We start from the raw sequence: 9,929 nt of genomic DNA, 5'->3' as shown, positions 1-9,929 counted from the left end.
TAGAATAGGATATACTAGATACATTTGACTATATCCAAGATATTTCCACTAGGAAAGATATCTTTTCTTTCTTGCAGTGTAGATCTGGTGTGGTCTGAAGCATACCGTTGGAGGGGTTTAGATGAGCCATGAAGATAAAAAAAAATATATAGGGATCAGATATAAATGTTTGCTGTGTATATTCACACTGTGTGACATGAGATGTTAGCTACATTAATGTCATAGTTGAAGTGTAAAAAGTTGAATAAATCAGATTTTTTTCCACCAAATTATTTGTTTGAATAAGCTTAAGTGGATGCCCTAACATTTTTCTTTCTCTGGTATAATGTATGCACAGTTACTCAGCACGATCATGCAGTCTGAAACTTGCCTCTAATCGATTGCAGACAGTCTATTTCTTTTCCTGCCTCCCTTTACATCACCCTGTGTGAGGAAATCCCTGATGTGTAGTAATGGCTCTGTTCTAATTTCTAATAGCGTAGCGAGGGATCTGGTTGCTCCAGCTTGGTGCGGCTCAGCTGGGATGTTCTGCTCGTCTAACTCCTGCGCGCATGCCATCTGCTCTCTGCTGCATCTTACCTTCCCCTCAGTGCCTGTCGTTGGCAGGTGGCACTGGGCGAGCAGGCGGGTTCTCAGGTTCAGTGGCCTCCTGCTCTGGTGCCAGGGCCTTGTGAAGAGATGATCAGTGCAAGGCAATTAAACAACAAATTAAAGAGCAGGTCAATTAGTGTGATTAAAGGAGAATGTGGTTCTGGCAAACATGCTCTTATGGTAAGGAGAGAGAATGTTCAGGGCGTGTTTAAGGAATGCACCGTTGCATTGGTTGTAACGTGTTCGAAGCTGACATTATGAGGTTTATCTAAGTGTATAACCTGTAATTTACGCCATAACTAATTAACGTCTCAGAAGTATCATCGGTTTACTGGTAGATTCATCAAATTCCTTCGTTTAGTTGAGAGATGAAGTGTTTCGCTGCGGCTGCTGTGAGCCATCTGTCAGAAATCTTAAAGATGAGACACCAAACTTCAGTGTTCACTCATGCGTTCATTCCGCACTCTCTGTTTATCCACTTCTCACTTTAATTGTATACGTATATGCAGAACATTTATGCTGCATTGAAAGTATAATATAGGAGAGTTATTGCATTACGCTCGGTATGTGCCTGCAGCAGTGCTACGTGACAAGTGAAATGTGTAACATAGCTGGAGATCATCATCATTTTCCACAAATGCCCCAAGGCTCATACATGCATGAGGTGTTTTTATAGCAGGTTTCATTCTCTGTGTGCACTACGCTATACAGAGGACACAATAGGCTGCTAATGAGGCGAAGGCATTTTTGGAGCACAATATAGCCAAAAGCGGTAACATTGAGCAGCAGAGTGGTCCCTTCTCCACTCTAACCTGTGTTTCTGCCTTTCTGGCCCATGGGAATCTATTAGCTATTATCATATTTGTGTGTGTGTGTGTGTGTGTGTGTGTGTGTGTTGGGAGGAGTGATTCATTAAATTATAAATAAGTAAGTGTGCCTGAGGTATTTTTCCTGCATCACATTACCGCAACGCAGATGGTGCTTGTACATGCAAGAGGGTGTGTGTGTGTGTGTGTGTGTGTGTGTGTGTGTGGTGTGTGTAAGTGTGGCCTGAAAATGCTTCAATGAACACATCACTGTAATGGCATTGACTTTACCATACTTTGTGTGAAGAGGCAGGTCATAAATATTTAATTTCTGTGTAGAGCTTGTTTAATAAAGATCACTGTAAGGAGTTATCTGGTACAGTGCCCCTCTCTCTCTTTCTCTCTCTCTCTCTCTCTCTCTCTCTCTCTCTCTCACACACACACACACACACACACACACACACTCTCTCTCTCTGTTTCTGGCAGTGAAGGACTCTAAAGCCTGGGGCTGTACCTGGATGTCACTCCATTAGGGCTGCACCCATAACAGTCTGCAGAACACAGGTGAAGCTATTTAGCTGCACAAAAAGAAGGAATACAACCAGGTCTCTTATTGTTAACGCCATCCAAAAGTTTACTTCTTGTGAGGTTGTAATTACAGAGCCATGTGTTCAAGGCCACTACACCTTAGCTAGTTGTTAACTTTCCTGATCTACAGTGCATCCGGAAAGTATTCACAGCGCTTCCCTTTTTCCATATTTTGTTACGTTACAGCCTTATTCCAAAATGGATTAAATTGATTATTTTCCTCAAAATTCTACAAACAATACCCCATAATGACAATGTGAAAAAAAATTGTTTGGAATCTTTGCAAATTCATTAAAAAAAAAAAAAAAAAAAAGCACATGTACATAAGTATTCACAGCCTTTGCCATGACACTCAAAATTGAGTTCAGGTGCATCCTGTTTCCACTGATCATCCTTGAGATGCTTCTACAACTTGACTGGAGTCCACCTGTGGTAAATTCAGTTGATTGGACATGATTTGGAAAGGCACACCCCTGTCTATATAAGGTCCCACAGTTAACAATGCATGTCAGAGCACAAACCAAGCCATGAAGTCCAAGAAATTGTCTGTAGACCTCCGAGACAAGATTGTATCGAGGCACAGATCTGGGGAAGGGTGAAGAAACATTTCTGCAGCATTGAAGGTCCCAGTGAACACATTGGCCTCCATCATCCGTAAATGGAAGAAGTTTGGAATCAGCAGGACTCTTCCTAGAGCTGGCTGCCCGGCCAAACTGAGCGGTCAAGGGAGAAGGTCACTCTGACAGAGCTCCAGCGTGTCTCTGTGGAGAGAGGAGAACCTTCCAGAAGAACAACCATCTCTGCAGAACTCCACCAATCAGGCCTGTATGGTAGAGTGGCCAGACGGAAGCCACTCCTCAGTAAAAGGCACATGACAGCCCACCTGGAGTTTGCCAAAAGGCACCTGAAGGACTCTCGGACCATGATGAAACAAAGATTGAACTCTTTGGCCTGAATGGCAAGCGTCATGTCTGGAGGAAACCAGGCACCAGTCATCACTTGGCCAATACCATCCCTACAGGGAAGCATGGTAGTGGCAGCATCATGCTATGGGGATGTTTTTGAGTGGTAGGAACTGGGAACTGGGAGACTAGTCAGGATCGAGGGAAAGATGAATGCAGCAATGTACAGAGACATCCTTGATGAAAACCTGCTCCAGAGCACTCTGGACCTCAGACTGGGGCAAAGGTTCATCTTCCAACAGGACAACAATCCTAAGCACACAGCCAAGATAACAAATGGAGTGGCTACAGGACAACTCTGTGAATGTCCTTGAGTGGCCCAGCCAGAGCCCAGACTTAAACCCGACTGAACATCTCAGGAGAGATCTGAAAATGGCTGTGCACCGACGCTCCCCATCCAACCTGATGGAGCTTGAGAGGTCCTGCAAAGAAGAATGGGAGAAACTGCCCAAAAATAGGTGTGCCAAGCTTGTAGCATCATTCTCAAAAAGACTTGAGGCTGTAATTGGTGCCAAAGGTGCTTCAACAAAGTATCGAGCAAAGGCTGTGAATACGTATGTACATGTGCTTTTTTTTGTTTTTTATTTTTAATAAATTTGCAAAGATTTCAAACAAACTTCTTTCACATTGTCATTATGGGGTATTGTTTGCAGAATTTTGAGGAAAATAATGAAGTTAATCCATTTTGGAATAAGGCTGTAACATAACAAAATGTGGGAAAAGCGAAGCGCTGTGAATGCTTTCCGGATGCACTGTATGTTGTTATCTTCATAGCACTTCCTTTCAATCGCCAGATTAATGCTCCAGCGAAGCTACATTTTAGTTTTGTGAAACCACTTCAGCTTGGTGTTGCTTTTTTTTTTCACACCACATGCAGCTGATGTAGGCCTGAGCAGATTTCATTCTGCTGCACTAATTCCTATATACAATGAGTCAATGCAATCCTACATGGCCACCAAATCTCAGGCTCTGCTCTGATGAACTGATCTCATTCGTACTGGCCACTTTAAGAACCTAGTCAGCAATTCTTGCAACAGGTGGAAAAGAACGAGTGCAGAAAATGTGCAGTTTGAAAGGGAAGATACACTCAAACACATCAATCATATTAATTAAATAGGGTGCTGCTATGTGGTATTGTGTGCAGTAACACCATTCAGTGTTTCCTTAAAAATAGCAACTGCAAGTCAAATGAGAACCTTAAAAGTGCGACCTAAATTAGAGAAACAGTACATTAAATTTGCAGTTGTAGAAATAAAAATGTACTACTGATCCTCTGGTCACAACCGCCACTTCTACTGCTACTTTAAACCTGACATAATTATCCATCCATCCGTTTTCTGTACTGCTTATCCTATACTGGGTCACAGGGAGCCTGGAGCCTACCCCAGGGATCTCGTGGCACAAGGCGGGGGTAGGGTGACCAGATCCAAACAGAACAAATGTGGGACAAGTAGTAAGTTTGTGTGGGACAATGTGGGACATATTTCTGACACCCAAAGGCCTACCATTTTGATGCGTATTTAAATAAATAAGAAACATGTGCACTTGGCCTGTTTATATTTATTTATATTTCTGTCTCTTGTATCAAACAATGCAACAAAGAGAAACATTACTAGATAAGTAAATTAAGTGGAAAAAAAAGGATTACTATGACTTGACCTCATGTGTGTCCAGTTTGAGTGAAAGCTGACAGCTTTAAAGTAAAGCAAGTATAGGTCTTTGCAGAACATAAATGGGTGTTTCCCAATCAGTGGGCATCTTCGGACCGAGAGGCTTTGTTCAACCATCCAATCAACTAAGGCTATGTTTATGGTTAGGGTTATTTTAACAAATCAGGTAAAACGGTTGAAAAACTCTTATCTCGGTTTGAAAACACCCACTAACTGGAAAATGCCCTTTATTGTTCTGCAGAGACACCATACTCATTTGAAGACAGGCTTCAATACTTTCTTCACATCCATTGGATGAATGTCAGATTTGACACTGCCCCTGGGGACGCTGTCTTCGTCAGCAATCCAACTGATGTTTTCCGTCTATATCAGTTTATAACATACTGAAATATTATCATAGAAACATGAGAAAATAATAACTAAAACCTTAGTTGAACACTTTCCCAGACTTGGGAAGGGAATGAGGAAGCTGGAGGCAGGCTTGGAACAACTCAAAAAGCGCAGTATTCTTTATCTTTCACTTTGGCTTTTCAGTAGTTTTATTTTATAGGCACACACACACACACACACACACACACACACACACACACACACACAGCTCTGTGCTGGTTGACTCTCTCTGTCTTTCGAGGCGCCCGTACTGCAACACAGAACATTCATTAGTATAATTCCCCACAGATGTGCAATCCTTACCACTCACCTTCTCCGGCTCCGCCCTCCATCTCCATTCGCAAACCGGCGCTCAAGCACGCCCCCACTTCCACACTTAGTCTGTTCAATCTTTTCATTTCCAATCAAAATGCGTGACAACATTTCAAGTTGTGGGATGCGGGACAAAGGACTAAAATGCTGTGCATTACAAGACAAAGCGGGACGTCTGGTCACCCTAGGCGGGAGATACCCTGGATGATGTGCCAATCCGTTGCAGGACACAATCTCACACACACACACACACACACACACACACACACACACACACACACACACACACACACACTCCAAACAATTTTCAGCCTACAATGCATGTCTTTAGACTCGGGGAGGAAACCAGAGTACCCAGAGGAAACACCCAAAGCACAGAGAGAACATGCAAACTCTGCTCACACATGGTGCATGCAGGATATAAACCTCCAGCTCCAGACTTGCAAGGCAAAAGTGCTAACCACTAAACCACAGCACCCCCTGACATAATTATGTGACACCGATTTGCATTAAACAAAATAAGGTTTTCATTTGACTCACTCTAGTAGGTTCTTTTTTATATTTCTACCCAACTTACACTCTGGTTAGAAACTGATAAGTAAAAGCTAACAGTCGTCCCCAACCACCAGCTTTCCTGTGCTTCAGCAGTGGCAAGCCATGACTACATGTTGACCTTTAGATCTGGCAGCACTGTTGCTAGAAAAGTTTCCAAAATAAAACATTATAGCACTGAAATAGTAATAAAAATATTATAATAATATTATTAAACAGTGTTCATCTACAGATCTACAGAAGTGGTACAATTAGTCATGAAAGAATGAAAAGGCTTGATTTGTGAATTGCACAACTGATCAGTAAGATGTTTTTCTTTTCATCTGCAGATCTATGAATAAAGACTTATTGTCACCTGTTCTCTTATTCCCAAGCCTCTTGCTGTGACTCTATTACAGAAAAAGAATATTTTTTTTTGTTTGATCATTATAAGCATTGCCAGTGACATTCAATTCAATTCAGTTTTATTTGTATAGCGCTTTTAACAATGGACATTGTCTCAAAGCAGCGTTACAGAAACATATAAACACAGGATACAGATTTTAAATGTGTGAATTTATCCCTATTGAGTGAGCCGGTGGAGACGATGGTGAGAAAAAACTCCCTAAAATAAGAGGAAGAAACCTTGAGAGGAATCCGTCTCAGAAGGGAACCCATCCTCATCTGGGTAACAACAGATAGTGTGAATGTAATAGAAAGTTCATTATGGTTTTTACATGAAGTCTGTTTGTTGAACTAGTCCACTGTTCACTAAAGGAGACCTAAGTGCAAAATTGTATGTGGTAATTCCAATCCCAAGGCCATAGTAGCAACCATAGTCCCAGCAACCACAGCGAGAATGTCCATGTGGAATTGAGGTCCAAAACCATTTCCATGGTACTTCAAGCAGTACCATCCTCAGCAAATCTCCAGGCTGTAGCCTCCAGTTGATGAGAGCGCCATCCAGAGGTAGGGCATCAGGACATCAAATTTGAATTTCAACTTCTCATTCGTTATGTAAGTGTGACTGTGATCTTTTTTTCGTATTAGCACAAGAAGATTTTTTTTCTAGCATGTGCAATAATATTGTAGACTTGTGCAGCACTGGTTAAAGCATTCACACTAGAGAGTACACAATTGTCCAGGTACAATACACTGAGGCCCTGTTTACACTAGTGTGTTTTTGTTTTAAGATCAAAACTATCCTTGTCCACACTAGCGTTTCCGCTGTGTTTCAGAAACAATCTCCATCCACACTACACAACCGAAAACGCATGTCACATAACCATTCATGCACACTTGGCATGCGCATACAAGTGTAAACAGGAAGTTGGTTGCTAGTCACCAGCAGGCACAACAAACCGGCGTTCCATGTAGGGCTTACGCCACATGAAATGAGATTTGTTGCCGATTGCTCTAATCATAGCTCGCCTCTTGCGCATAAGGCAGCTGCAGTATTATAAAATACAGAATTTAACTGCACAATGGCTGCTAAGAATGACAACAAAGCCAGTAAAGCTTGCAGTTCAGTGTTGTTGTGTATATGATCATGGTAGCATTATGGTCATATGGTAGAGGCTTGACCAATCAGGGAAGGATACGCAATGATCCAGAAGACCCAATCAGGGGGCGAATGTGGGTGAAGACACGCCTTTGTTTTCAAAAGTCTTTGTTTGTTCTGTTTACACTGAAACGTGAGCCCGGAGTTTTCAGACTAAAACGGGGTCTTCGGCGTTTCCAAAAGTATCTTTTTTTGAGGGTCGAAAACGCCAGAGTAGTGTAGACGACAGGTGTAACTGTAGGAAAAATTATGTGGTTTAAAACGAAAACACACTAGTGTAAACAGGGCCTGAGCCGGTCATTCTACACATGCTTATCTGAAACAGCTCTTAGGGGATTAAACATGTTGGTCAATAAGCGCAATAGGTTACCAATGTGATATTTACCCCAATGACACACAGGGTTCTTGTGCACATTTTATACAAAGCTGCGGTGATATGCTATGATAATGTGATTACTGTTATTACATTTAGTCCACAGTGTGTAACTGGGATTCACCAGATGGTTAAATAACTCAGCTGCAGCCTCTTGAAAGAGCAAAGCCTTGTGTCATGTGTCATGTGTTGTGTGTGTGTGTGTGTGTGTGTTTAGTCATCTAACGATCCCACAGGTTGTGGGCTCATTAAGTGTGATCACACAGACACACAGGAGGGTCAGGAAGGATCAGGTCACATGGGTATGGCAAGATCACAAGGTCAGAAAGGTCACCCGGGATGATGTGCCTCCAGCTGTCTAATGACATCATTGGTGTCTGTATTCTTCGGTTCTTTGTTTCCTTCCTGTTGATCATTAAAAGAATAATGTAGCATTTTCATTCTAATTTCTAGTCACCACATTTGCAGTGTGTGTAATTACTGCAGACAAGAATTTCAACCCATTTTCCGGTTTCCTCAAAACTACTGTTACACCCTAACATGAAAGGTATTAGGATGAAAAAGACATAAGAGACTTCTTTTACCAAAGCTGATTTTGATAAGCAATAACACCGAAGCAATGCAGTTAGAAGACATTTAGGTTAAATGGTAGAGACACCTTCTGTCAAATCTAATGAAACCAACAGTTTTGGATTAGTAACTTGGCTAAATATATAAAACAGTCGAGTTTTTTAGAGAGCTGTGTAGAATTTTTTACTGCTATTTTGCCCAACAAAACTTTGTCATGTTCAGTTTCCTACAGCAACAGTCTTTTCCTTCAGTCCAGTAAGCCTTATGTGGCACTGAGGGCATTATACTTCCAGTGGGGAAGAGGGGGAAAAATCACATAACATTAGACAAAGAAATAAAACTGTAGAGATCTGACCTAAACACAACATTCAATATTACAGTCTTTCCTCTTCCCCTCGCCATGCTGAATATAACCCAGAGAAAATAACCCGGATCAGTCTGGAGCTCTATGAAACGAGCAACCCTACTGTGGCTGTTAATGTGACCTGCTGTCGGAGTACACACACACACACACACACACACACACACACACACACACACACACACATATATATATATATATATATATATATATATATATATATATATATATATATATATATATATATATATATATACACACAGTGTTATCAGGAAACTCCTTCTAGCTTTGCCAACTTCATATATGGATAGAGCCAAGGGTTTCTCTCTCTCTCGCTCTCTATCTCTCTCTCTCTCACACACACTCACACACTCACACACACACACACTCAATGTTACCAGTTACCTAGTAGTTCACACAATCATGGCTTCACCTCCCCTTCTTTGTTCTCACTGCTTTAATCAATATTCAGCCACAGAGTCTCGAGAGAGCAGAGGCTCACTCTGCAGCTGTTAGAAACAATGTAAAGGTCTGTACTTGGGATTTTGAGACGGACAGGGTTTATATTGATCTGAATGTGTGTGGTTTCTCTCCTCTTCTGTTTGTGCTGACAGCATGATTTATATATATATATATATATATATATATATATATATGTATGTATATATATATATATATATATTCTTCTTCAGTTAGGCTTTAAGGATGACTTTGACAAAAGAAGAACGTATTGAAATTATTCTCATGGCTGGATCAGGAAGCTGTCGCAAAGTTGCGGTGGACTTTAACAGGAAACATGGCAAGTGCATCACACATGACACTGTTGCTAAACTTATTAACAAATTCAAAAAGACTAAAAGTGTTGCAGAACCAACCGAGTAGTGGACGTCCACAAACCGACGTGGTGCTGGCAAATACAATCCCCTGTGTATGCAGACTGTAGAAACACAAATGGTATTTCCTTAATCACTAAGCAGTTCTGCCTCAAGTCTGTTTTTAGTCTGGTTGAATTAACAGTGAATTTCTTGGCCACAAATTCCCCACAAAATGTCCCCACCAATGTCAGTTACATCCCTGAGTGTAAGAAAGAAAGACACAAGCCACAAGTAATTCATCCAAATGCATTTCTATGAGGCATCATACTATAATTCTGGAAAGTGCTTGTAAATAAAATGTAATGTCAATCTTCCAGGAATTTTAACTCTGGCATTCAC

Source organism: Ictalurus furcatus, chromosome 14, assembly GCF_023375685.1.
Source record: "Ictalurus furcatus strain D&B chromosome 14, Billie_1.0, whole genome shotgun sequence".
Classification (NCBI taxonomy): Eukaryota; Metazoa; Chordata; class Actinopteri; order Siluriformes; family Ictaluridae; genus Ictalurus; species Ictalurus furcatus.
The sequence above is the reverse complement of the archived record's forward strand: the minus strand, read 5'-3'. Positions refer to the sequence as shown.